Source organism: Nycticebus coucang, chromosome 10, assembly GCF_027406575.1.
Source record: "Nycticebus coucang isolate mNycCou1 chromosome 10, mNycCou1.pri, whole genome shotgun sequence".
Lineage (NCBI taxonomy): Eukaryota > Metazoa > Chordata > Mammalia > Primates > Lorisidae > Nycticebus > Nycticebus coucang.
The window spans coordinates 90,290,856-90,318,791 of record NC_069789.1 but is presented as its reverse complement, the minus strand read 5'-3'; the positions used below and the strand labels follow the sequence as shown (position 1 = coordinate 90,318,791).

At 41.1% G+C, this 27,936-nt stretch overlaps 1 protein-coding gene across 13 annotated transcripts in view; it reads left to right on the top strand.

The window, feature by feature from the left end:
• The first annotated feature begins 1,003 nt into the window (after positions 1–1,003).
• Positions 1,004–27,936, top strand: part of PRRC2C (proline rich coiled-coil 2C) — a 122,574-nt gene continuing 95,641 nt past the window's right edge. For all 13 annotated transcript variants that reach the window (XM_053607570.1, XM_053607565.1, XM_053607561.1 and 10 more), the window contains exon 1: positions 1,004–1,193. The gene's annotated coding sequence lies outside the window, so the exon portion shown is untranslated. The remainder of the gene's footprint in view (positions 1,194–27,936) is intronic.

Genomic DNA, 27,936 nt, shown 5'->3' with positions numbered 1-27,936 from the left:
TTTACTACACAGCCACCATATGTTCAGACACATTATAGTTCCTCACTTCCAAATACACTCATCTACCTACTTTATACTTGCCTGGTAATACCCAGCATGGGAGAAGCTTACTATTCATCTTCTTTGTAGCTGTACCAAAGAGCTGAGAGAAATGATGTAAAGAAACGGAATGGCTTCTTTTACATCCATAACCACAATCTTGGAAAGTGCTCTCCATCCAGGCCTGGTGGCTCATGCTGCCCCTAATCCCAGCTCTTTGGGAGGCCAAAGGAAGGAGGATCCCTTCAGGCGTTCAAGACCAGCCTGGGCAACACAAGGAGACTTGTCTCTACAAAACACCAACAATAAAAACAGCCAGGCGCGGTGACATGAACCTGTAGTCCCAGCACATCAGGAGCCTGAGGCAGGAGGGTCGCTTGAGCCCAGGAGTTTGAGGTTGCAGTGAGCTGCGATGACACGACTACACTCTAGCTCCAGCAACAAAGCCAGACCCTGTCCGAAAAAAAAAAAAAAAGAAGTGCTCTTAGCATGCCAGTCCTATTCTGTTCTTCACACTGGTTTGACTTTTTCATTCTCTGGGATAACTTTTAAATCTTCTCCTCAAACTCCTACACACCAAGACCTGACAGTTTTCCCCCTACTTCACTGAGAACATACTGCCAAACTGCTGATTAAACAAATTTACACATTCACCCACCAGATGCAAGAGTGCTCTTTTCACCGAGGCATCGTTGTCGTGGTCAATTCCAGAGTTCCTTGGCAAGGTCTCACTGGCGACAGGGTCTCAGATTAAAGCCCTGCCCTTCAGTGATGTCTCTGATTGCAGGAACTCCCTCCATCCAGCAGGAGGCGCGGTCGCCCTCCTGCAGGGTTGGGCCGCCACGGAGGCTTCACGTGATCTGGTCGTCTTAGCGCCGGGGGGCGGTCCTTGCGGAGATTTGCTTTACGTGCATAACGTCATGACGTTGTACGTAGGGGCTGGCTAGCCGCCATCTTGCTTCTTTTTCTCGCTCGCTCTCCCTTTCTGGAAGCTGCGAAAGTACTTTGGCGGTTTGTCCATCCGCAGCTTGGGCTTCCCCAGATACTGTGGCCCTTCCGACCACCCCTCTAGCCCCAGCTCTCCCTCCCCCTTCCCTTGACCAGCACCCAGCGGAGACCCTTATTGTGCACAAACTTGACACTCACCCTGGCCGGTAAGGAAACCGAGGACATCGGGGCCGCAATCAAAGAGGGCCCCATGGGGAAGAGCCAACGTGGGGCGGCCTGGGGCGTGGGAGCGTACTCAGACCCTGGCGCCCGGAGTCTGCATGGAGGGCTGCATGGAGAGGGCCTTGGATGCAGGCATCGCCTTTTTCTTTGGTTACCATCATCTGTGTGTCTGGGGACATCCGCCTCCTGCTTGGGGAGCGGGAAACCGGAGTCAGACCCGCCGCATGTGGTCTGCAGCGGAGGTTCTGGACCCGTGGGTCTTCTCCCACCCAGACCCCCGCTCAGGCCCTGCTGGGGAATTAGGCGCGTTGCCGGATAATCGAAGGGGATTTCCTTCCTGGCGGAGTGGCCGGCGCGCGGTCTTTTTTTCCAGTACGGAGGATGCTTCTCCCGTATAGCTGAAAGGTTCAACCAGGGCCTTTACTGTCTACTTAGTGTGTAGTGACGGTAGAATTTGCAGTGAGCAGTGTGTGGAGGTGTACCTGTTTAGGTGAGAGGCACTTGGGGGGATCACGACCAATCCTCCCTCCGGAGGGGAAGTGCTACCCAACTCCGCAGGAGGACTTGGGTACTTCTTTCGCCCTCTAGGCCGCTCCATCCCCCGACTTGCGCGGTGGATCCCACTTGGCATCTCCCCGTCTTCCAGATAGCGTTGATGATATTGGTGTTAGGGTAAAGACCTCACGTTAGGACCGAAGAAAAGGGCACTGGGTCAATGGGGGCATTGATAGAGCCAGCCTTCCTTTGCGCGGAAGGATTGTGTTTAATGACTGGAAAGGAATATGTGTAGTTTAGATTTTGGATTTTTTTGAGGGTCTGACATGCCCAGTGTTTGCTGTCTTGGAAAGATACCCGGATTTCCGCATTGGCAGGTCTTCAGTCTAGGTTCACAGCTTCATACCTACCTCGTTAGGGTACTTAGAATTGGACAGAAGGCCGCTCTGCTGTAAGGTTTTCGCGTGGAATGCATCAGAAGAATCGGAGGATTCTTGATTTTAAGTGCTTAATAGCTTACTCCTACAAACAAAAATGATAGTGTTATTAAGCGCCAACCAAGCCTAACACAGCATTTTTTAAAAGTAGATTTAACCTCCCATGTTGGTTGGTAATTAAGATGCTGCTTTGACTGTAGCCATTTTTAGGTGTGTGTCACAGATGCACTGCAGCATCTTTTCTGGCTCACCTCATACATTGATCCCCTAGAAAATTCGGAATAGATTGAATTTGAGTTTTGTCGTTAGCGTATAGTCAAATAGTAATTCTCCCTTTCTGTAGTGGAATTTTCAGAATATAGGCTTTTTAATTGTTTGGGGGAGGGCAGGTCTGGAGAGCTTATGTGTGTGGCTGGTCTCCTTCCCTCCACCATTACTTGACCTTTTACGATGTACTGAGCACAGTAATCAGCTCTTTTCGTACATTATCTTTTTGTAAATTCCTATAAGTCTTTGAGGGAGGTGCTATTAACATCCTCATTTTACAGTTGAGGAAATGAAATCTGAGTAATTAATTTGACCAAATTCACATAGCAGTTATTGGTGGCACTGTATAGATTCAAACCCTTGAAATCTAAACCCAGAGGGGATGCTCCAAGCCAACAAACTGCCTCCTTGTTCCTTGAAATTGTACTAACTGTAGTAACTAAAGGAGATACAGTACTGTTAACTGATTTTTTTTTTAACTTGACTACAATGTATGAACATTGTTACATGCATAGGTTAAAATGTTGCAAGGTATGAAAAACAGGTATACCTGCTTTAGAGATGGGGTAGAAACTAATTTTTTTCTTTTTTTTTGCAGTTTTTTTTTTTGGACGGGGCGGGTTTGAACCTGCCACCTCCGGTATCTGGGGCCGTTGCCCTTCTACTTTGAGCCACAGGCACCGCCCCTGTCCTTTTCTATTTAAATGCCAGATGGCGTAGCGATAAGATAAGAAGGATGTCACAGATAAAATAGTTAAAATTTGAAATCTGGCCTATATTATTGGCAGAATGTTCCCTCATCTGTAAAATGTATGTAATAATAATAGCACCTTTCTCAAAGCTTTACTATAGGATTAAAAAAGAAAATGGATAATGTATGTAAAGGGCTTGTTACTGTGCTCAGTACATAGTAAAAACTCAACTAATAGTGAAGGGAGAATGGTAGAATATGGATAGAAGAAAATACTCTCTTCCAATCACTAATATTCTCAGAATACTGTAAATATTTCTTTGAGTACTTAAATAGTTTTTCTTTTTTTCCTCATTCTCTTTCATATATATGTACACACACATAAATACATACGTATACATACAGGGTGGACATAAAGTTTGTGTGCAGTTTATTATGTTTGCAGTTTGCTAAACTGCACATGAACTTTATGTCTGCCCTCTGTGTATCATATAATATATATGTATATATAAACGCGTATACACACACATATGTTTCTTAGAAATTTCTTCTTTGTGCGCTATGGTGAAAAAGTCCTGGGATCAATATCTTGCTCACAGCTGAAAATACAGAAATTCTGGGTCATTCCAGCCCCCTGTCTCCTCCCTGTTCCTACTTCACCCTTCTTACTGGTAAATGTCTTTGAAGATTATATTATGTCCCATCTCCCCCCAAGTTTCTCCTATTTCATTTTGTGAATCAGGTAGGTGACTTGTGTTTTTATGCTATTTATGTCATATTTGTGAAAGATAGGGATTGATCATTGACATATAAATTGATACAAGTGACTCATCACCTTATGATAGGGTAATACAATGAAAACTTATCTCAGTCTATGTTAATTGTTACTTAGAAGTGAGAATTAATATGTTTTCTGAGTCATAACATTTTAAATTCCTTAGTACTACCATTAGTGCATCAGTCATAACATTTTTGTTGATAAAGATATTCCATAGAGAGGATGACTTAAGTAAATTTTCTTCTTTTCTTTCTTCCTTTATTTTTTTATTTATTTATTTTTTTTTAAGAGATAGGATCTGCCTATTTTGCCCAGGCTGTAGTGAATCACTCCTGGGCTCTAGTGATTCTCCTCCTCAGGCATGCACCCGTGAACCTGGCTTAGTAAATTTTCTGTTGTATGTTTTTCCTCTAGAAAAGCTAAAGATAGTTCTCCTATTTTTATGCCGGTTATATTTCTTCCTTTTCTTTTCTTTTTTTTTTTTTTTTTTAGTTTTTTGGCCGGGGCTGGGTTTGAACCCACCACCTCCGGTATATGGGGCCGGCGCCCTACTCCTTGAGCCACAGGCACCGCCCCCTCCTTTTCTTTTCTTTCAAGATAGCTCCTACTCCATTCTGATTTTCTTTTCTTTTCTTAATTGACAGGATCTTATTAATGATACCTAGGCATTAACAAGACCAGCCTCGAATTCCTGGGCTCTAGTAATTCTGTCTCAGCCTCCCAAGTAGCTGGTACTACAGCCAAGCACCACTGCCCCTGCTTTGCCTTGACATTAACAGAACGCTAGTCATGTTTTGGGGCTTGTGTCTGCATGTATTTGCTGGCAAATCCAATCACAGGGCTATTATTTAGTTTCAACAGGAAACATGTCTGGTTGGCACACATGATTGGCTTATACCTAAGAATCTAAACACAAGATAACAGTGAAATTATTACTAGCAATGTGATGTACTCACCCCTGTGAGGTATTGCTAGGAGCTCAACATTAAAGGAGGATGGGGTAATCAGCATTTGTGGAGTATGTCTGGTGTAAAAAACACTACTGCGTATTATTTATGTAGCATACCATCTAGTGATTTTTTTCTGTTTACTTCTCTGTGTTCTAATATATGTTTTCCTTTACTAAACTGTTTCCATGTGCTCATCGCCTTCTATTGTGGTTGATGTATACCTTGAGTTTATGTATTATTGATTGAATGAGAATTGGAAACACCAAAGAATAGACCCACAACTAAAGTTAACTGATGAATATCTTATTGGAACAGAAGAATGTCCTGCCAGATGTTTCCCTTTACTCTTTGAAAGAGTGTCACAACTTTCAAAGAGGTTGTGTTTATCTAATATGCATTGTGAGATTTTTTTTGCATCAGATTTACCTTAATTTTTAGCTTTATTCAATGAACATTGAAGATTCTTTTAGTATTATCACAGTAAATAACGGCAATATGACTTTTCGTTCCTACTGATCTATATGGTTGTGCAGTTTGTGCAAAGATGTTCACCATCTCAAGGATTAATATTTAAAGTTGTCTTGTAATCTTTGGATCACGTCAGAATGTAAAAACAAAAGTGTAAGGCAAAATGATGCAGAAGATTCATATTTAGAAAATTATTACATAGTGCCTAGTTTATTACAAATGAAGACAGGATAGCTAAGAGAAATCAAGAAGAGCTGTAATTATTTGTTGAGCACTTACTATGCCAGGCACTAAGCTAAGAATATTTTATGAATTATCTTTTTAAATTCATACCTAGGAGCAAGAGATTTAATTAATTTGTTGAAGGGTACTTAGCTAATACGTAGCAGAAGTGACATTTGAATTATTGATCAGAGCCTGAGAGCTTAACTACATGAGTTTCCTAATGGCCAATATTAACCAAATTTAAGTTATTCATAATTTTTGCTTTATCTTCAGACTTTGTTACCTAATTTTTTTAAATTAGCTTACTGCATGTAATTGAGTAAATTTAAAAGAAAACTGTACGTGATTATTTTTTCCTTCAACATGTTTTAAGATAAACTTAATTTTATTTTATTTATTTTTTTTTTTTTTTTGGTTTTTTGGCCGGGGCTGGGTTTGAACCCACCACCTCCGGCATATGGGACCAGCGCCCTACTCCTTGAGCCACAGGCGCCGCCCAAGATAAACTTAATTTTAAATAGTCCTCCATGGACCACTTAACTGATGTAAGGTGCTAGCAGTCTTGGTATTCCACCTTTTAGGACATAACTATTAAGAGAAATAAAAGATGGATTTGATCAGGCAATAGCTATAGTTAATAAGGGCTAAAAGTGATCAAAGTCTAGAATGGAATAGATTCATCAAACAGGAAATGGCAGCATTACTGGAATAGAGATACAAATTAGAGTTGTTTTTTGGGCTTTTTTTTTGGAGACTTTCTTTATTGCCCTGGTGGCATGATAGCTCAGTGACCTTGAACTTGAGCCGTCCTCTTGCCTCAGCCTCCTGAGTAGCTGGAACTTTGCCACAATGCCCTGCTAATAAATTAAGAGTCTTAACTAATACTTCAGGCAACCATTTTCGTGATAAACTGCAAAGGAATAGGTTTATTTAAATAGAGCAATGTAATAGGATGTTGAGGACAATCTATGGCAAGGGCAAAACAAGAAAAAAAATAAGCGAAGAAAGAAGTAGCTATAGAGATCAGGCAGAAGAGAATTGTCTAAAAACAGAATATTAGGGGCAGCGCCTGTGGCTCAGTGGGCAGGGTACCAGCCCCATGTACCGAGGGTGGCGGATTCAAACCCAGCCCCGGCCAAACTGCAACAAAAAAATAGCCGGGCATTGTGGTGGGCGCCTGTAGTCCCAGCTACTTGGGAGGCTGAGGCAAAGGGAATCACCTAAACCTAGGAGTTGGAGGTTGCTATGAGCTGTGTGATGCCATGGCACTCTACTGTGGGCAATAAAGTGAAACTCTGTCTCTACAAAAAAAAAAAAAAAAGAAGAAGAAGAATATTAGAGCTTAATGTAGTAGCATTCAGAAAAATATGTGAGAAGTGGTCTTGGATTTGTGTGCGAGGTCCTTGGTGACCCAAAAGAATTTAGGTCAAGTTATAAGAGTGAAAAGTTAAAGAAAGAGGTGGAAGGAGGCACCTGTGGCTCAAAGGAGTAGGGCGCTGGCCCCCAAGGCCCGAGGTGGTGGGTTCAAACTCAGCTCCAGCCAAAAACTGCAAAAAAAAAAAAAAAGGTGGAAAGTAGCGACATTTCTTGATTTTTAGGTATGTTGAATACTCAAAATGAACTCCGGATTAGGAGTTTGAAAACAGGCTTGATGTCCATAGCTCAGTGGTTACATCGAGGCTGGTGGGTTCAAACCCAGCCCGTCCCGCTAAACAACAATGGCAACTAAACAACAACAACAAAAAAAAAATAGTCGGGCTTTGTGGCAGGCATCTGTAGTCCCACCTAGTTGGGAAGCTGGGGCAAGAGAATCATTTAAGCCTAAAGAGTTTGAGGTTGCTGTGAGCTGTGACGCCACAGCACTCTACCAATGGGCAGTGGCAACATAGTGAGACTCTTTCTCAAGAAAAAAAAAAGTTTGAAAGCTTAGGTTTAGTCCTTTTTGTCACTTTGTACCAATGTTAACTTTGGGTCAAGTCACTTGGCCTAAGTTTTAGACATATTTGTCTGTGAAATAAAGATAATATCTGTTTCCCTTATTCCAGAGGACTGTTACAAAGATCACATTAGATATGTATCTCATATCTACTGAATTTAATATTCTTTGATCTTTCATATTTAAAGCATGAAAAGGGGGAAATTAAAGATAAAGGGAGGATAGGTTTTCTGAGTTTGGAAGATCCCTTCTAAGTAAGTCTGCATGATAAGAGATGGCTACATATATGTGGTTGGAGAATGATTATAAGGAGAAGTTGTTAATAATTCATTTTTCTTTGTCTCTTTTTCCCTGTGAATAATGTGAAAAAGTACAGGGCTGCTCTATATGGTTGTGCAATTTGTGCACAAAGATGCTGGGTTGAAGGGTACAACAGGAACTAAAATTCAGCCTGTACTCTGCTTCCCAGAGGAATGTATCTCCACTTCTCCCCTGACCAAGAGGTATACTGTCTATGTATTCTATTTACACAAAGGCCAGCGGATTCTGGGAAAAGCTCCTTGAGAAGTCATATTAAGGATACATTTTAAAACAACATCAACGGTTGGGACGGGCGGCACCTGTGGCTCAAAGGAGTAGGGCGCTGGCCCATATGCCAGAGGTGGTGGGTTCAAGCCCAGCCCCGGCCAAAAACTGCAAAAAAAAAAAGAAAAGAAACAGATAGGACATTGGAGAAATAGTCGCTAAGGAACAAAAAGCTTTGAACTTTTTACTGAGATGGGTTAAATGGTTGGGCAAATACACAATTCCAATTTATCCAGTGTATTTTAAAGATGTGTTTTACAGCTTCTTAATTGTTTTTAGTAACTGAAACATTATATTAAATACCATACATATTTTATCAAATTTAAAAAAAGAGAGAATAAATAGCCAGGTGTTGTGGCAGATGCCTAAAGTTCCAGCTACTTGGGAGGCTGAGGCAAGAGAATCACTTAAGCCCAAGAATTAGAGGTTGCTGTGAGCTGTAACACCATGGCACTCTACTGAGGGTGACAAAATGAGACTCTGTCTCAAAAAAAATGAGACAATATATGAGTATAACTATACTTAATCTTTTTTTTTGAGACAATCTTACTTTGTCACCCTCAATAGGGTGCTGTGGCCTCATAGCTCACAGCAACCTCAAACTCTTGGGCTCAAGCTATCCTCTTGTCTCACCCTCCTGAGTAGCTGGAACTACAGATGTGTACCTCCGAGCCCGGCTAATTTTTCTGTTTTTAGTAGAGACAGGATCTCACTGTTGCTCAGGCTGGTCTCAAATTCCTGAGCTCAAGGGGTCTGCCACCTTGGCTTCCCAGGTTGCTGGGATTATAGGTGTGAGCCATTGTACCTGTAGATATTAATGAAGATTTGTAGATAATAACAAAGAAGCACAGTACAGGAAGTACAGAACTACTTGTGAAGGTTAGGAAAATGGAACTGATGGAGGAATTTTATTTTAAAAATAGGAAGAAATTGAAATGGAGTTTTTAATGGAAGTGAATTCTAAATTTATCTTTAAAAATAGGATTTTTGGTGTACAGTCATATAAATTTTGTATGTGTAGATTTGTGTAGCTCCCACCACAATTAGGATTCATAATGTAGAAAGATAAAACATCCCTCAACTGTAGAACTAGGGTCTTCTGGCATTTGGGGGGCAGAGACAAACTCTCTCTCCTACTGAAGAAAGAACTATTGGACAGGGATGGAAAAGCCAAGAATAGATTACACATGATATTGACTTCTTGATTAGAAAGCAAAATATGATTGTACAGTTGTGTTTATGATCAATTTGAATATAAAAAGAATGAAAGTAGAAAGTACAAGAAAGAAGAGGGGTAGATTTACATGTTTCAAGATGGACGTTTCAGTGGTAGAATTATAAAGCCAATGACTTGGGAGGAGGGAAGTTTAAACTTAAAATAACAACTTTAAAGACAGCCTGTTAGTTGTATGAAAGAGTTAGAATAATTCATGATGCTAGATTAGCATTGGGAGAGAATAATTCTGTTTTTCTCTCATAACATCCGTCATTCTTTCCTTACAAAAAATAGTTGACTAAGAAACTGTGCTTTGGTTTTTATTTGTAATGTATTTTAAAAGTGTTAATTACCATTTAATGAGCTATTAGTGGGCTGTACATTATTGTAAGAACTTTATACATACTTTGTTAATTAAATCTTACAAGAGTGTTAGAGTAAATATAGCCCACAGGTAAGGAAATAACAGTTTATTGATATTGACTAATTGTCTATGGTCCCTTAATTACTAGGTGTTAGAGTGGGCATTTAAATAAAATTGGTTTAGGAGAAGTACCTGTGTAATTTGAACAACTTTTTTTTTTTTTTTTTTTTTGTAGAGACAGAGTCTCACTGTACCGCCCTCGGGTAGAGTGCCGTGGCATCACACGGCTCACAGCAACCTTTAACTCTTGGGCTTACGCGATTCTCTTGCCTCAGCCTCCCCAGCAGCTGGGACTACAGGCGCCCGCCACAACGCCCGGCTATTTTTTTTTTTTGGTTGCAGTTTGGCCGGGGCTGGGTTTGAACCCGCCACCCTCAGCATATGGTGCCGGCGCCCTACTCACTGAGCCACAGGCGCCGCCCGTAATTTGAACAATTTTTAAATATTGTTAAGCTCTCAACAAGAATACCCTCACAATCATCTCATAAAGTAAAGATGCAACAACTTTACCTTTTAAAAATGTTTCTACTACAGAATATTTGATAGCTACATTGGCTTATAAGGCTTTCTTCCAGCCCAGAAACTTAACGTGTTTCACTTTCTTTTCTTTTTTCACTTTGTCACCCTCTGTAGAGTGGTGTGGTGTCACAGTTCACAGCAACCTCCAGCTCTTGGGCTTAGGCGATTCTCTTGCCTCAACCTCCCAAGTAGCTAGGACTACAGGCGCCTGCCACAACCCGCCCAGCTAATTTTTTTTTTGTTGTTGCAGTTTGGCAAGGGCCAGGTTCAAACCCTCAACCCTTGGTGTATGGGGCTGGCGCCCTACTCACTGAGCCACAGGTGCCACCCCATGTTTCAGTTTCTAAAAACAATCTGAGCCCTTCTACCATCCTGATTAGAACTCCAACAGATTTATTTATATTACACTTTGTTTTTTTTTGTTTTTTTAAAAAAGAGTGACCGTTGTTAATGTTTTTGCTGTAATGCTATTTGTATTATAGTAGAGGCATTCAACATTGGTGGTATTCTTAGTTTTACTATTATAGCACCAAATGTAGTCTTAAAACTATTTGACTTTAGAATAACTAGTTGGTTTTAACAATTAGAAAAGAAAGTGACCTTAAAACTTCTTTACCTAAAGCAAGAAATATCTTTAAATATTTCTGATAAAGGATGCATCTGTTTTTTGCTTTGCTTGTATAAATCTGGTGATCAGGAGGTCCCCTTAACATTCACAAGGAATATATCCTAAAATCTTCTAAATTTCCAAATTTAATACTCAAATCTCTTCACTTTCTCTTCATTTCTGTCATCTGCCCTAGGATTTGGCTTTCTTTTCAGAACTCTTTTTTCCCCTCACATACAAACAGGTGTTTTTTCACAGGAGTTATTGTATTCTCCCCACCTCCCTCCTCAAATAATAATAATAACAATAATAATAATAAAAGATGAGCAGCACCTATGGCTCAAGGAGTAGGGCGCCAGTCCCATATGCCGGAGGTGGCAGATTCAAACCCAGCCCCGGCCAAAACCCACACACAAACTAATAATAATAATGAAAAGAAAAGAAAGCCCTGCTGATGGGGGACCCAGTAATAGCAGTATGGAGAGAGGTCTAAGCTTATTTCCTAGAAGCACCCTGCCAGAAGCATACCACATGGTGCTGGATGCAAATTTTGTGCTTCAGTAAAATTGCAAATCACTTCATTTCACAGCTGTTGGGGTTGCTTGGCATATTGTCACAGTAGAAGATGCTAAGAGTTTTATTTTAAGACAACTTAACGATTATGGATAAACAGTTTTCCATTATATTCAGTCTAGTTTGTTAATACTTGTCTTAAGGGGGCGGCACCTGTGGCTCTGTGAGTAGGGTGCTAGCCCCATATACCGAGGGTGGCGGGTTCAAACCCAGCCCTAGCCAAACTGAAAAAAAAAATATATATATATATATTTATTTATCTTAAGGAAACCTGGAATTTAGCGCAATACTCTAAATATTATAGTGTGATAAACATAAGATTCAGTGGAACTGTTAGGATTCTAGACCTGTGCACTAGATTTTATTTATTTATTTATTGAGACAGAGTCTCACTATGTGGCCCTTGATAGGGTGCCATGGCGTCACAGCTCACAGCAACCGCCAACTCTGGGGCTTAAGCAATTCTCTTGCCTCAGCCTCCCAAGTAGCTGGAACTACAGGAGCCCACCAGAATGCCCAGCTATTTTTTATTGCAGTTGTCATTGTTGTTTAGCAGGTCCGGGCCGGGTTTAAATCCGCCAGTCCCGGTGTATGTGGCTGGCACCCTAACCTCTGAGCTACCACTGAGCCTGTGCACTAGATTTTTAAAAACCAAGCAATTTTTATAAAGCAGCACTGTCACACTATCACAGAGCTAGAGTCTTTTCATGTGAACTGTCTGGGTCTATATTCTGTATTATGAAATTTCAGTTTTTCAACTATAATTATATAACTAGTTATTCTTTATTTCTGCCTAGCATTCCAAGACCTTTAAAAATCTTAGTCATTGACTACATTGTTATTTTTAAGATGTATTTATTTAATATGCCATGTCTACTTGCTAGGTCTTTATCCAGCTTATTGACAAAAGACATGGAAAAGGACAGGGTCCAACATACAGTATTATTCAGGCCATGTTACTTCATATTGACCACATTCTCTTTTTCTTTTTTAAAGAGTACACCATGAGATTAAAAAAAGTTATTCCACACTTGAACTATCTCAGGATATATTATGTTTGTTACCAGGCTTTCACATAAAAGAGTATCTTTGTTTAGTGGTGCTGATGCCTGGCAAATACAAGTCAAATAACGAGTCCAGCCATGTTTACAGGCTTAGCCACTTTTAAGGTATAGGTATATATCTTCAGGTTCCTCATCTGTGAAGCCAGCCAATTGCCACCTTGGTCAATAGTGAGGATGTCATCACACAGCCTCTTTACACATCCAAGAATGAGTCAAAAAGGCAAGCATCTTGCCATTGTGAAATTTTTTTTTTTTTTTTGGAGACAGAGCTTTAAGCTGTCACCCTGGGTGGAGTGCTGTGGCTTCACAGCAACCTCCAACCCCTGGTCTCAAGCAAGTCTACTGCCTTCACCTCCCAAGTAGCCGGGACTACAGGCACCTGCCACAATACCCGGCTATTTTTTTTTTTTTTTTTTTTTTGGTTGCAGCTGTCATCATTGTTGTTTGGCGGGCCCCTAGCTGGATTCAAACCCACCATCTCAGGTATATGTGGCTGGCGCTTTAGCCGCTTGAGCCACAGGCGCCAAGCCATGAAAATAGTTTTGACTTTGAAGACCTTCTTGTGTTTAGGCAATAGGGATATAGATGTAAACAAGCATTGTCCTTCCCCACCAACTTAGCTGAGGCTCCCTGAGACCACTTTTTTTTTTTTTTTGTAGAGACAGAGTCTCACTGTACCACCCACGAGTAGAGTGCCATGGCGTCACACAGCTCACAGCAACCTCTAACTCTTGGGCTTTTGCGATTCTCTTGCCTCAGCTTCCCGAGCAGCTGGGACTACAGGCGCCCTCCACAATGCCCGGCTATTTTTTTGTTGCAGTTTGGCCAGGGCTGGGTTTGAACCCGCCACCCTCGGCATATGGGACTGGTGCCCTACTCACTGAGCTACAGGCGCCGCCCAAGACCACATTCTTTATTTTATTTTATTTGAGATAGAGTCTCACTTTGTCACCCTGGGTAGAGTGCAGCATAGCTCACAGCTTCCTCAAACTTTGGGCTTACATGACCCTCATCCCTCAGCCTCCTGAGTAGCTGGGACTACACACCACCACAAGGCCATTTTTCTGTTTTTAGTAGAGATGTGGTCTTGCTGAAGCTGCTCTCATATGCAAGAACTCAAGTAATTTGCTGGTCTTGGCCTCCCAGAGTGCTGAGATTATAGGCATGATCCATTATGCCTGGACTGAGCTTTTTTATTTTAAATAGGCAATTTAGATAAAATTTGAGTGATAAACAGAATTCTTTGTTTTAAAGTTAATATGTTTCCCCTTTCTTGTCTTAGGCTGCCATAGCAAAATACTTTAGACAGGATGGCTTGAACAGCAGAAATTTATTTTTCACAGTTCTGAAGGCTGGAAATCCAAGGGACCCCGTCTGGCCTGGTTCTAGACTCTCTTCATACCTTGTACACTGTGGGTTTTTTGTTTTTTGTTTTTTTGTACACTGTGTTTTCATTGCAGAGACAGCAAACTCTGGTGTCTCTTCAATAAGGGAAATAATCTCACCATGACGCTTATGAGCTCATCTAAACCTCCTGAAGACCCCTGTCTCCAAATACCACCTCACACAGTTTAGGACTTCAACACATGACATACATCGGTCCATAAAGACCATCCCCCCACCCCTTTTTTTGAGACAGAGTCTGACTCTATTACACTGGATAGAATGCCATTGCATCGTCATAGCTCAGAGTAACCTCTTAACTCTTGGACTCAAGCCATCCTCTTGTCTCAGGTTTTGGGGGGTTTTTGTTTTGAGACAGAGTCTCACTGTGTTACCCTGGGTAGAGTGCTGTTGTGTCATGGCTCACAGCAACCTCCAACTCTTGGGCTTGCCTCAGCCTCCTGAGTAGCTGGGACTATAGGCACCCACCACCATGCCCAGCTATTTTTTGTTGCAGTTGCCATGACTGTTTTAGCTGGCTGGAGCCAGGTTCAAACCCACTGCCCTTGGTATATGGGCACATAGGATTCATGCTTCTCCATTCTTGTGATGCTTTACTAAGAATAATGTCTTCCATTTCCATCCAGGTTAATACGAAGGATGTAAAGTCTCCATATTTTTTTTTTTTTTTTTTGTAGAGACAGAGTCTCACTTTATGGCCCTCGGTAGAGTGCTGTGGCCTCACACAGCTCACAGCAACCTCCAACTCCTGGGCTTAAGCGATTCTCTTGCCTCAGCCTCCCGAGTAGCTGGGACTACAGGGGCCTGCCACAACGCCCGGCTATTTTTTGGTTGCAGTTTGGCCGGGGCCGGGTTTGAACCAGCCACCCTCAGTATATGGGGCCGGCGCCTTACCGACTGAGCCACAGGCGCCGCCCAGTCTCCATATTTTTTAATAGCTGAATAGTATTTCATGGTGTACATATACCACAGCTTGTTAATCCATTCCTGCGTTGGTGGGCATTTAGGCTGTTTCCACATTTTGGCGATTGTAAATTGAGCTGCAATAAACAGTCTAGAACAAGTGTCCTTATGATAAAAGGATATTTTTCCTTCTGGGTAGATGCCCAGTAATGGGATTGCAGGATCAAATGGGAGGTCTAGCTTGAGTGCTTTGAGGTTTCTCCATACTTCCTTCCAGAAAGGTTGTACTACTTTGCAGTCCCACCAGCAGTGTAAAAGTGTTCCCTTCTCTCCACATCCACGCCAGCATCTGCAGATTTGAGATTTTGTGATGTGTGGGCCATTCTCACTGGGGTTAGATGATATCTCAGGGTTGTTTTGATTTGCATTTCTCTAATATAAAGAGATGATGAGCGTTTTTTCATGTATTAGCCATTTGTCTGTCATCTTTAGAGAAGGTTCTATTCATGTCTCTTCCCATTGATATATGGGATTGTTGGCTTTTTTCAGGTGGATTAATTTGAGTTCTCTATAGATCCTAGTTATCAAGCTTTTGTCTGATTGAAAATATGCAAATATCCTTTCCCATTGTGTGGGTTGTCTCTTTGCTTTGGTTATTGTCTCCTTAGCTGTACAGAAGCTTTTGAGTTTAATGAAGTCCCATTTGTTTATTTTTGTTGTTATTTCAATTGCCATGGCAGTCTTCTTCATGAAGTCTTTCCCCAGGCCAATATCTTCCAGTGTTTTTCCTATGCTTTCTTTGAGGATTTTTATTGTTTCATGCCTTAAATTTAAGTCCTTTATCCATTTTGAATCAATTTTTGTGAGTGGGGAAGGGTGTGGGTCCAGTTTCAGTCTTTTACATGTAGACATCCAGTTCTCCCAACACCATTTATTGAATAGGGAGTCTTTTCCCCAAGGTATGTTCTTGTTTGGTTTATCGAAGATTAGGTGGTTGTAAGATGTTAGTTTCATTTCTTGGTTTTCAATTCGATTCCAAGTGTCTGTGTCTCTGTTTTTGTGCCAGTACCATGCTGTCTTGAGCACTATGGCTTTGTAGTACAGACTCAAATCTGGTATGCTGATGCCCCCAGCTTTATTTTTATTACTAAGAGCTGCCTTAGCTATACGGGGTTTTTTCCGGTTCCATACAAAACGCAGAATCATTTTCTCCAAATCTTCAAAGTACGATGTTGGTATTTTGATAGGAATGGCATTGAATAGGTAGATTGCTTTGGGAAGTATAGACATTTTAACAATGTTGATTCTTCCCATCCATGAGCATGGTATGTTCTTCCATTTGTTAATATCCTCTGCTATTTCCTTTCTGAGGAGTTCATAATTTTCTTTATAGAGGTCCTTCACCTCCTTTGTTAGGTATATTCCTAGGTATTTCATTTTCTTTGAAACTATGGTGAAGGGAGTTGTGTCCTTAATTAGCTTCTCATCTTGACTGTTATTGGTGTATACAAAGGCTACTGACTTGTGGACATTGATTTTATATCCTGAAACATTACTGTATTTTTTGATGACTTCTAGGAGTCTTGTGGTTGAGTCTTTGGGGTTCTCTAAGTATAAGATCATGTCGTCAGCAAAGAGGGAGAGTTTGACCTCCTCTGCTCCCATTTGGATTCCCTTTATTTCCTTGTCTTGCCTAATTGTATTGGCTAGAACTTCCAGCACTATGTTGAATAGTAAAGGCGACAGATGACAACCTTGTCTGGTTCCAGTTCTAAGAGGAAAAGCTTTCAGTTTTACTCCATTCAGTAAAACATTAGCTGTGGGTTTGTCATAGATAGCTTCAATCAGTTTTAGAAATGTGCCACCAGTGTTCTAATTAGAAAGGATGCTGGATTTTATCAAATGCTTTTTCTGCATCTATTGAGAGGATCATGTGATCTTTATTTTTGCCTCTGTTAATATGGTGGATAAGGTTTATGGACTTGCGTATGTTAAACCAGCCTTGCATCCCTGGGATGAAGCCTACTTGATCATCATGAATGACTTTTTTGATAATAAGCTGTAATCTATCGGCTAGGATTTTGTTGAGAATTTTTGCAACTATATTCATGAGTGAGATTGGTCTGAAATTCTCCTTTTTGTTTGGGTCTTTTCCTGGTTTTGGTATCAGGGTGATGTTTGCTTCATAGAATGTGTTGGAGAGGATTCCTCCTTCCTCAATTTTTTGGAATAATTTCTGCAGTACAGGAATAAGCTCTTCCATGAAGGTTTGATAGAATTCTGGTGTGAAGCCATCTGGACCAGGGCATTTTTTTGGTTGATAGCTTTTTTATTGTTTCTTTGATCTCAGTGCTTGAAATTGGTCTGTTCAGGAGCTCTATTTCTTCCTGGGTAAGTCTAGGGAGAGGGTGTGATTCCAAATATTGATCTATTGCCTTCACATTGTCAAATTTCTGGGCATAGAGTTTCTGGTAGTATTCAGAGATGATCTCTTGTATCTCTGTGAGATCAGTTGTTATTTCCCCTTTATCATTTCTGATTGAGGTTACTAGAGATTATACTTTTCTATTTCTCGTTAGTCTGGGCAATCGTTTATCTATTTTATTTATTTTTTCAAAAAATCACCTCCTTGTTTCATTAATTTTCTGAATGATTCTTTTGTTTTCAATTTCATTGATCTCTGATTTGATTTTGGATATTTCTTTTCTTCTACTGAGTTTAGGCTTAGATTGTTCTTCTTTTTCCAATTCCATAAGATGGCTTGTGAGATTGTTGATGCCTCTCTTTCTGTTTTTCGAATGTAGACATCTAAGCGATGAATTTTCCTCTCAAAACTGCTTTTGCAGTATCCCACAGGTTTTGGTAGCTTGTGTCTTCATTGTTGTTATGCTCAAGGAAGTTAATGATTTCCTGTTTTATTTCTTCCTGCACCCATCTGTTATTCAACAGAAGATTGTTTAATTTCCATGCCTTTGGGTGGGGTCGAGCATTTTTGTTAGAGTTGAGTTCCACCTTTAGTGCCTTATGGTCTGAGAAGATACCAGGTAAAATTTCAATTCTTTTGATTCTGTTGATATTTGTTTTGTGTCCCAGGATATGATCAATTTTGGAGAATGTTCCATGGGGTGATGAGAAGAATGTATATTCTTTATCTTTGGGATGGAGTGTTCTATATGCGTCTATCAAGCACAGTTGTTCTAGGGTCTCATTGAAATCTCTTATATCTTTGTTTAATTTCTGTTTAGAGGATCTGTCCAGCTCTGTAAGAGGAGTGTTAAAAAGTCCCCTGTTATGATGGTATTATCAGATATCATATTGCTCAGACTGAGTAAGGTCTGTTTCAAGAATCTGGGAGCATTTAAATTGGTTGAAAAATATTTAGAATTGAAACATCTTGTTGTATTTTTCCCTTGACCAATATAAAGTGACCATCTTTGTCTTTTTTGACTTTAGTTGCTTTAAATCCACATGTATCTGAAAATAAGATTGCAATTCCTCTTTTCTTCTGAATTCCATTTGCCTGAAAAATTGTCTTCCAACCCTTGACTCGGAGGTTTAATTTGTCTTTTGAAGCCAGGTGTGTTTCTTGCAGACAGCAAATGGATGGCTTGTGTTTTTTAATCCAGTCAGCCAATCTATGTCTCTTCAGTGGGGAATTCAAGCCATTAACATTTATTGAGATAATTGATAAGTGTGCTAGTATTCTGTTCATCTTATTTTGTGAGAGTCCATTGCTTAGTTTTATCTTTTGCATCAGTGTGGAGGTTAGGTTCTGTCCTTTAATTTCTGAGTTCTTACTTTGCTGTGATCCATTGTGGTGGTCAGTGTCCAGAACAGGTTGAAGTATTTCCTGTAGAGCTGGTCTTGTTGTGGCGAATTTCCTCAATATTTGTATATCCGTAAATGATTTGATTTCTCCGTCAATTTTGAAGCTTAGCTTAGCAGGGTACAGAATTCTGGGCTGGAAATTGTTCTGTTTAAGTAGATTAAAGGTAGATGACCATTGTCTTCTTGCTTGGAAAATTTTATTAGAGAAGTCTGCAGTCACTCTGATGGATTTGCCCCTGTAGGTCAACTGGCGCTTACTCCTGGCAGCTTGCAGAATCTTTTCTTTCGTCTTGAGTTTGGACAGGTTCATCACAATGTGTCTTGAGAAGCTCGGTTAGAGTTGAGGCAACCTGGGGTCCCATATCCCTCTGAAAGCAGTGTGTCAGAATCTTTGGTGATATTTGGGAAATTTTCTTTTATAATATTCTCCAGTATGGCTTCCATTCCTCTGGGGCATTCTTCTTCCCCTTCTGGAATTCCTATAACTCGTATGTTGGAACGCTTCATAAAGTCCCATAATTCTGACAGTGAACGTTCTGCTTTCTCTCTTCTTTTCTGCCTCTTTTACTATCTGAGTTATCTCAAGAACTTTGTCTTCTACCTCTGAAATTCTTTCTTCTGCATGGTCTAACCTGTTGCTGATACTTTCCATTGCATCTTTAAGTTCCCTAATTGACTGTTTCAGTTCCTTCAGCTTTGCTATATCCTTTTTATATTCTTCATATCGTTCATCTCTTATTTGATTCTGTTTTTGGATTTCCTTTTGGTTATTTTCCACTTTATTAGCAGTTTCCTTCAATGTTTCCATCATTTCTTTCATTGTTTTCATCATGAGTATTCTAAATTCCCTTTCTGTCATTTCTAACATTTCTTTATAGGTGGAATCCTCTGCAGTAGCTACCTCATGGTCCCTTGGCGGGGTTGTTCTGGACTGGTTCTTCATGTTGCCTGGAGTTTTCTGCTGATTCTTCCTCATGAGTGATTTGTCTGTTTCCTTGCCCTAATTTTCCTTTCACTTCCTCTTGCTCTTTAAGTTCTGTTTTGTGGACTAAGGTTAGATGAGTACAGGACCAGAAGGGTGAGAAGGTTGAAGAGCAAGAAAGGGATGAAAGAAAGGAGGACCGAGTGAAAAGAAAAAAAAATAGAGAAAGGAGAGGGGGTGGGTAAAAGGAATATTGATAAAAAGAAGAGAGGCACAGAAAGAGGGAGACAGAGCAATATAGGTGCACAGTAGGGTACTTTGACACAACCTTTAAAAAAAACCACCTTCTGGGGGTGCCCAGTTGGGTGGGTCCCTTGAGGTCAGCAGCTCTTTGCTAACCTGATCAGACACAGTACCCCACCTCCACCAAGTAGAGAGGAAAGACACAGATGCTATAAATCAAACCAAAACAAGCAAACAGAAAACTTTAGGGATAAAATTGGGTGAAAAAAAACACTAGCAAAAATGAAGTTCTATAATAATAGAACTGAATAGTTCTATTATAATAGTTCTGAATAATAGCGGTAGAAACACTAGCAAAAATGAAGTTCTAGTTATTAAAAAAGGCAGCAATGAGAAATTATAATTAAACTAGAAAAATTGAGAAAAATAAGATCTGTATGGCAAAGGTTGAAATTAAAAAACAAAACAACATTAACAACATCAAAATAAACAAAAAAACAACCAAACCAAAAAAAAGAAAACACAGAATACAACCAAAAACAAAGCAGTATGTATATGTTGTTGAATATTGTCTGGGCAGCATGTGGTCTTCTGGGGTATGAGATATTAATCACAGTTCTGATACGACTGGAGGCTGCTGATTTCTCAGACCCCAGCAGGTAGACACCCTAAATCTCTCTTCAGCCCCCTTAAAAGGCACTTTCAACTTGTAAACTTGCTGACCAGAAGCTTTCCCAGTAAAGTACTTGTCGCTGGAATCACTGCTGAAGTGGCTATCTACCAGTGTGCCAAAACAGGTCTCACTTTGCCCCTGAGGGTTAGGGCTGCAAGGCGCCTCAGACCCCACCCTTAGGCTACTTGGTCACTGGGTTACCAGCTCCCACCCGATTCTAGCTCTGCGACCCTGAGGGCGGAGCTTGCCGGGGCAGATCACTCATAATGGCTCCCCGTGGCCCACAGCCAAACACTATTAACTCCGTCTGGCTCAGTGGCTCAGACTGGGGCCCTAGACAACGGCCAAAGTTCTCCACATTCCTTCTCAGGCTCTCCCCAAGGCAGTTCAACTGAGTTCCAAGTCCAAAGACACCAAAACAGTTCACATTAAGGCCTTTCCGGTTTGCAGTCTTGCTGCTACTGAACTTACAGTTGCGGGCGGGTTTAGACCGATTGAACACACGCAACCACTTGCCGGTTTTCCACTGTTTTAGTCCTCCTTTTGGGGTCCAGAAGTCTCTCGCTGACTCTCTGTATCCTCACAGGGGTGATGATAGGGAGATCCCACCAGCCAGAGATGCCTGGAGTCCTATCTCCCTGGACTCACAGTACCCAGATGCAAGGAAGCTGTTACTCGGCCGCCATCTTGCTCTCCTCCCTTTGGTAGATTTTCTTACAGTGAGATTACCTTGGGTACTGGCTTTGAAGTCAGCCTCAGTTTGATCTTGGCCTCATTTCACTCTAACTCTCTGTGTTTAGGGCAAGTTGTTATGCTTCTCTAAATTTATTTTTTCAGGCCCAGCACCATGGCTCATGCCTCAAATCTTAGCACTCTATGAGGCCAGGTCAGGTGGATTCCCTCAGCTCAGGGTTTGATACCAGCCTGTGCAAGAAGAGCAAGATCCTTTCTCTAACAATAGCTGGATGTTGTGGCAAATGCCTGTAGTCCTAGCTGCTGGGGAGGCTGAGGCAAGAGGAGGGTAACTTGAGCCCAGGAGTTTGATGTTGCTGCTGTGACCTATGATGTCATGGCACTCTACCAAGGGTGACAAAATGAGACTCTATCTCAAATCAAATTAATATAAAAAAGAAAAACAATAAAAAACAAATTAATAAATAAAATAAAGGGTGGCGCCTGTGGCTCAAGGAGTAGGGTGCCAGTCCCATATGCCGGAGGTGGCGGGTTCAAACCCAGCCCCAGCCAAAAACCGCAAAAAAAATAAATAAAATAAAGTTTTTTCTTTCTTTCTTTCTTTTTTTTTTTTTTTTTTGAAGTTTTTGGCCGGGGCTGGGTTTGAACCCTCCACCTCCAGGAGTAGGCTGGCGCCCTACTCCTTTGAGCCACAGGCGCCACCCAAAATAAAGTTATTTCTTCATCGATAAGTTTCAGGAATTTAGGTTTTAAGGCCTTAATCCCAATCTGATATTTATATTATACTACATCTCTGGAGGTCAGCTTTTTAAAAAAAATTGACTTCAAGAGACATAGTTGAGTTAGAATTTGTAGAACTTGGGTCCCTCTGTGTTGGAGGTGGGAGAAATAAATGTCAAAAATTACTCAAGGTTTTAAATCTAGGCCAGGGAAAATGGTTATGGGGTAGTTGAGAGAGAGGAACGTGTTTGCTTCTTGATGAGAGAACTCTTCAAGCTTTTTGCCCCCTACTTTTTTGGGAGAATAATTTCAGTCTTACAGAGAAGTTACAAAAATAGCACAAGAATTTCCATATTCCTTCATCCAGCTTCCCCAAATGGTTAATACCTTCCCATATTTGCTTTGTCATTCTCGGTATGGCAGGTACATATGCACACATTGTCACATATGCTAGATTTTTAATGTCTTCTGTCTAAACACTATCATCGCCAGAAACCTTAAATTCAAATCACAAGCTCTTGAGCCTCCCTCCAGTTTTCTCACTTAATACATTTTCTCTCTCTGCTTTTAGTAAATGAGCAAGGTACTGTGTAGTAAGCCTGACTCCTGGTGTGCACTCAGTGATTACTGTTGTTAATGCTAGAGCTTTGTAGTCAACCTTACTGAAATCACCAGTCTCTTCTGCCCTCTTTATTCTCTTCCGACTTCCCTTCCGTCTTAGTCTCTTCGTGCTGCTATGGGTAATTTATAAACAACAGAAATTTATTTCTTACTACTCTGGAAACTAGAAAGTCTTAGATGAAGGCACCAATATGTTTGGTCTGTGGTGAAGCCAAGAGTCCTGCTTTCAAGATGGCACCTTGTTGCTGTGTCCTCACATGACAGACGTGCATAGCTGATTTCCTCCAGCCCTTTAATAAGGCACAAATTGCATCCATGAGGGCAGCGGCCACATGGCCAGATCATTTCCTGAAGGCCTCACCTCTTAGTACTGTTGCACAGAGGATTAATATTTAACGTGAATTTTGGAGGGGAAAGGACATTCAGACAATTTCACTTTCTTTCGCTCTCTGGGTTAGACTTCTGTAAAATTGCTATTCTAGTAATCATACTTTATCTCACTTGTTTTTTCTTTTGTTTTTTTGAGACAGGATCTCATTCTATTGCCCAGACTGAGAGTGCGTGGTATGCTCATAGCTCACCGCAACCTCAAACTTCTGGGCTTAAGCAGTCCTGCCTCAGTCTCCCCAGTACCTGGGACTGCAGGTACGAACCGTAGAAATGGGTTCTGGCTCTTGCTTGGGCTTATCCCAACTCTTGGCCTTAAGCAATCATCCTGCTACAGTCTCCCAAAGTATTAGGAATATAGGCGTGGCTCCATGCCTGTAGCTCAGCAGCTAGGGCACCAGCCACATACACTGGGGCTAACAAACAACGACAAGTACAACAAAATAATATCCAGGTGTTGTGGCAGGTGCCTGTAGTCCCAGCTACTTGGGAGGCTGAGGCAAAAGAATCATTTAAGCCCTAGAGTTGGAGGTTGCTGTGAGCTGTGACGCCATAGCACTCTGCCAGGGGTGACACAGTAGCCTCAAAAAAAAAAAAAAAAGGAATATAGGTGTGAGCCATCATGCTGAGGGCTTTCCTTAAGCTTTGCAGCTGGCTTCTTAGTGATCAGGTAACCTAAAGTCTATCCTGTCATACTAAATTTTCTTGTTTCATTTTATTCATAGTATCCAATATGCCATCTGAAATGATCTTGTTTTTCTATTATTTAAATCCTCACACCCATTAAAATAGATTGTCTCTCTTAGACTCCATAAATCAGTATACCCCACATAGTAGGTATTCAATGATTATGTTTCAAACTCTGGATCACTCAGTGCCTGGCTTTTTTTTTTTTTTTTTTCTTTTTACTCACTATGTTGCCCTTGGTACAGTGCCATGGTGTCACAACTTACAGCAACCTCTAACTCTTGGATTTAAGTGATTCTCTTGCGTTAGCTTCCCAAGAAGCTGGGACTACAGGCACCCAGCACAACACCCTGCTATTTTTTTTGTTGTTGTTGTAGAGACAGAGTCTCACTTTATGGCCCTCTGTAGAGTGCTGTGGCCTCACACAGCTCACAGCAACCTCCAACTCCTGGGCTTAAGCGATTCTCTTGCCTCAGCCTCCCAAGTAGCTGGGACTACAGGCGCCTGCCACAACGCCCGGCTATTTTTTGGTTGCAGTTTGGCCGGGGCCGGGTTTGAACCCGCCAACCTCGGTATATGGGGCCAGTGCCTTATGGACTGAGCCACAGGCGCCGCCCACACCCTGCTATTTTTTTATTGCCATTCTCATTGCTGTTTTAGTTGGCCAGGGCCAGGTTCAAACCTGCCACCTTTGGTACATGGGGCTGGTGCCCTACCCACTGAACCACAGGCGCTGCCCCCAAAATAAATATATATGTTATACTCTTTGCCTATACTAGAGAGATTTTTTGCACCATTATTTGTAGAAAATGATATATATGCTTTGTGTTCATAATGTGTGTCATTACTAGATTGAGGTGGTTTCTTTCCTCTATAGTAGGTGTGTTAGCAAACTTTTCCATAAAGAATGAGAGAAGATGAGAGTGTAAATAGCTTATTTACTCTTTTTTTTTTTTTTTTTTTTTTGGTAGAGACAGAGTCTCACTGTACCGCCCTCGGGTAGAGTGCCATGGCGTCACACGGCTCACAGCAACCTCTAACTCTTGGGCCTACGCGTTTCTCTTGCCTCAGCCTCCCAAGCAGAGCTTATTTACTCTTATGCAGTGCAATCTCTGTTCTGTATTTTTCTTTTTTTTTTTTGAGACAGAGTCTCACTCTGTGCCCTAGGTAGAGTCTATGTCATCATAGCTCACAGCAACCTCAAACTCTTGGGCTCAAGTGACCCTCTTGCCTCAGCCTCTCTATTATCTGGGACTACAGTAGCCCATCACAATGTCTGGCTAGTTTTACCTTTTTTTTTTTAAGAGATAGGATCTTGCTCTCGCTCAGGCTGGTCTTGAACTCCTGAGCTCAGCAATCCACTGGCCTCAGCCTCCCAGGGTGCCAATATTACAGACATGAGCCATCATGCTTGGCCTGTATATATTTTTTAAAAAAAACAAATACTTGAAGGGATTCCTATAATTCCAGCTACTTGGGAGGCTGAAGCAGGAGGATCACATGAACCCAGGAGTTCTGGGCAGCACAGTAAGACCTATATCTCAAAAAAAAAAAAAAAAAGAAAGTGTGAAAACAATCTTAGTTCATGGGCCATACAAAAGGAGTTACCAAGGTTTGGGCAGTGGTCTGTGTTCTTGGTTCTTGGTCAAAGAATGACTGGATCCACCAAAAGCATAGCAAGCATGAAATAAAGTTTATTGAGGAAGAGAAAGTTTACAGAGCAAGATATGTTCATCTTAAATGGCAAGCAGGCCCCCTTGTCTAGACCAAAAATGTTCTGGTAATGGTCTGGGATCCTGTTTTATACTCTCTGGATTAGGCCCTCTTTGTGGTTCAGACATCTCCTTGGAACCACTTTGATTGACAGTTAATGACATGGTAAGTAACCTTGGGTTACTCCAGGTGACTTTCCAAATCCTTTTGTGCCTGGATAACCTGGCCATACCTCCTTCCCCCAGGTATGGAAGGTGTTAGTGATATGATTAAGGTGGGGCAAGTTAGGTGATTGCCCTTTGTCCCCCCAGGAGAGGAGTGGTGCTCACTACCTAACAGAGCCACAGGCCAGATTTGGCCATAGGTCTTATTTTGTCAAGCTTTGATTATTAGGTCTTTAGTTCATTGTAAACACCATGGGAATTAATTTTCTCTGTTAAATGATAGTTGCACTTGTGAAACTACCTGGGCCAGTCACTTTTGTAGGGCGGAAAGCTTTGTGACGAATTTCATTTTTCTTCTGTTGTTTTTAACCCGTTTATTTTCAGTCACAGTTGGTAACTTGTATTTAACCCTTATTTTTCAAGGGTTATATGTATCTTTTATAGTTTTAATTTTTTTTAATTAGGGTGATTGGGCTGGGTTTTTATTTTCCAAAAGAGCCAGCTCTTGAATTTATCAACTTTATCACTATATTTTCGAATTTTTTAATTTCTGTTTTTTCTTTTCTACTTTCATTGAGTCAATTTTTAAACTTACTGTTTTGTCTGGTAATGAAAATCTTTAAGGTAGTATTTTCTGAGCTGGGCATGGTAGCTCACACCTGTAATCCTAGCACTTTGGGAGGCTTGAGTTAGGAATTTGTGACCCACCCTGAGTAAGAGCCAGACCTTGTCTCTACTAAAAATGGAAAAAAAAAAATAAAAAAAAACCTAGCCAGGTGCTGTGGCAGGTGCCTTTGTAGTCCCAGCTACTTGGGAGTATGAGACAAAAGGATCTCTTGAGCACAAGAGTTTGAGGTTGCTGCGAGCTATGATAATGCCATGGTCACTCAACTCAGGGTGACAGAATAAGACACTGTCTCAAAAAAATAAAAAAAGTAGTACTTTTCCCTGGATTATGTGATTATTTACCCTATGGTTTGATATGAAGTATTTTCTGGGTTAGAAAATTTTTTTTTTTGTGGAGACAGAGTTTCACTTTATGGCCCTCGGTAGAGTGCCATGGCATCACACAGCTCACAGCAACCTCCAACTCCTGGGCTTAAGCGATTCTCTTGCCTCAGCCTCCCAAGTAGCTGGGACTATAGGCGCCCGCCACAACACCCAGCCATTTTTTTGTTGCAGTTTGGCCGGGGCTGAGTTTGAACCCGCCACCCTCGGTATATGGGGCCGGCACCTTACCGACTGAGCCACAGGTGCCGCCCTGGGTTAGAAAATTTTATAATTTCGATTTTGAGTTCTTTTATCCAAGAGAAGTTTTTTTTTTAATTTCTAATTGATTCTCCTTTTCATTTCTGGTTTTGTTCGGGTGGTCAGCTTCATAGCCAAAGAATCTTAAACTGCTTTCTCATCAATTCCAGAAACAAAAGGCACTATTTGTTGATTTCTTATGTTTTGAGATTTTTTTTTCCTTCCTTAGTGTTAACTCTTATTATTGCATTATTTTCCATTATCCCTTATCAGGGATAAGGATTTCTCTTATCATATCTGCTGATTTCTCTAATTTCATATCTTGTCAGATTGTTTCCCTTCTGCCACCATCTGTTTTCCACTTATACTATAATATTGCATTTTCAGTTCATCTCTAATACTTTGATAATTCCTCTTCTCTGCTATAGTTTGTATTAATAGACAACTTTTGTTTTTTAGAGACAGAGTCTCATTATGTTGCACTCGGTAGAGTGCTGTAGTGTCGCAGCTCACAGCAACCTCAAACTCTTGGGCTTAAGTGATTCTCTGGCCTCAGCCTCCCAAGTAGCTGGGACTACAGGTACCCACCACAACACCTGGCTATTTTTTTTTGGTTGCAGTTTGTCATTGTTGTTTGGCAGGCCTGGTTTGATTTGAACCTGCCAGCTCCAGTGTATATGGCTGGCACCTTAGCCACTGAGCTACAGGCACCCAAAGATCTATGAGTTCTTGGTCTTTATTTATAAGCAATTTTTATTGAGATATTATTGGCAAACAGTAAAGTACACGCAAATATGCTATTTGATGTTCTCACATGTACATAACCTGAAACCCTTACAGTAATCATGATAATGAATATATACATTGTCAAGAAAAATTTTGCTGTGCCCTTTTGTAGTCTCCCTCCTTGAGCTCCTTTTGTCTCTAGGCAACCTCTGATTTGCTTCCTATACTACTGTATTTTGTAGAATTTTTTTTTTTTTTTTTTTTTTTTTTTGTGGTTTTTGGCCGGGGCTGGGTTTGAACCTGCCATCTACAGCATATGGGACCCGCGCCCTACTCCTTGAGCCACAGGTGCCACCTGAATTTTTTTTTTTTTTTAAGAGACAGAGTCTCACTGTGTCACCCTGGGTAGAGTGAGATGGTGTCACAGCTCATAGCAACCTCCCAATTCCTGGGCTTAGGCGAGTCTCTTGCCTCAGCCTCCCAAGTAGCTGAGACTACAGGCACCCACCACAATGCCCGGCTATTTTTTTGTTGCCGTTTGGTTTCAACCCGCCACCCTC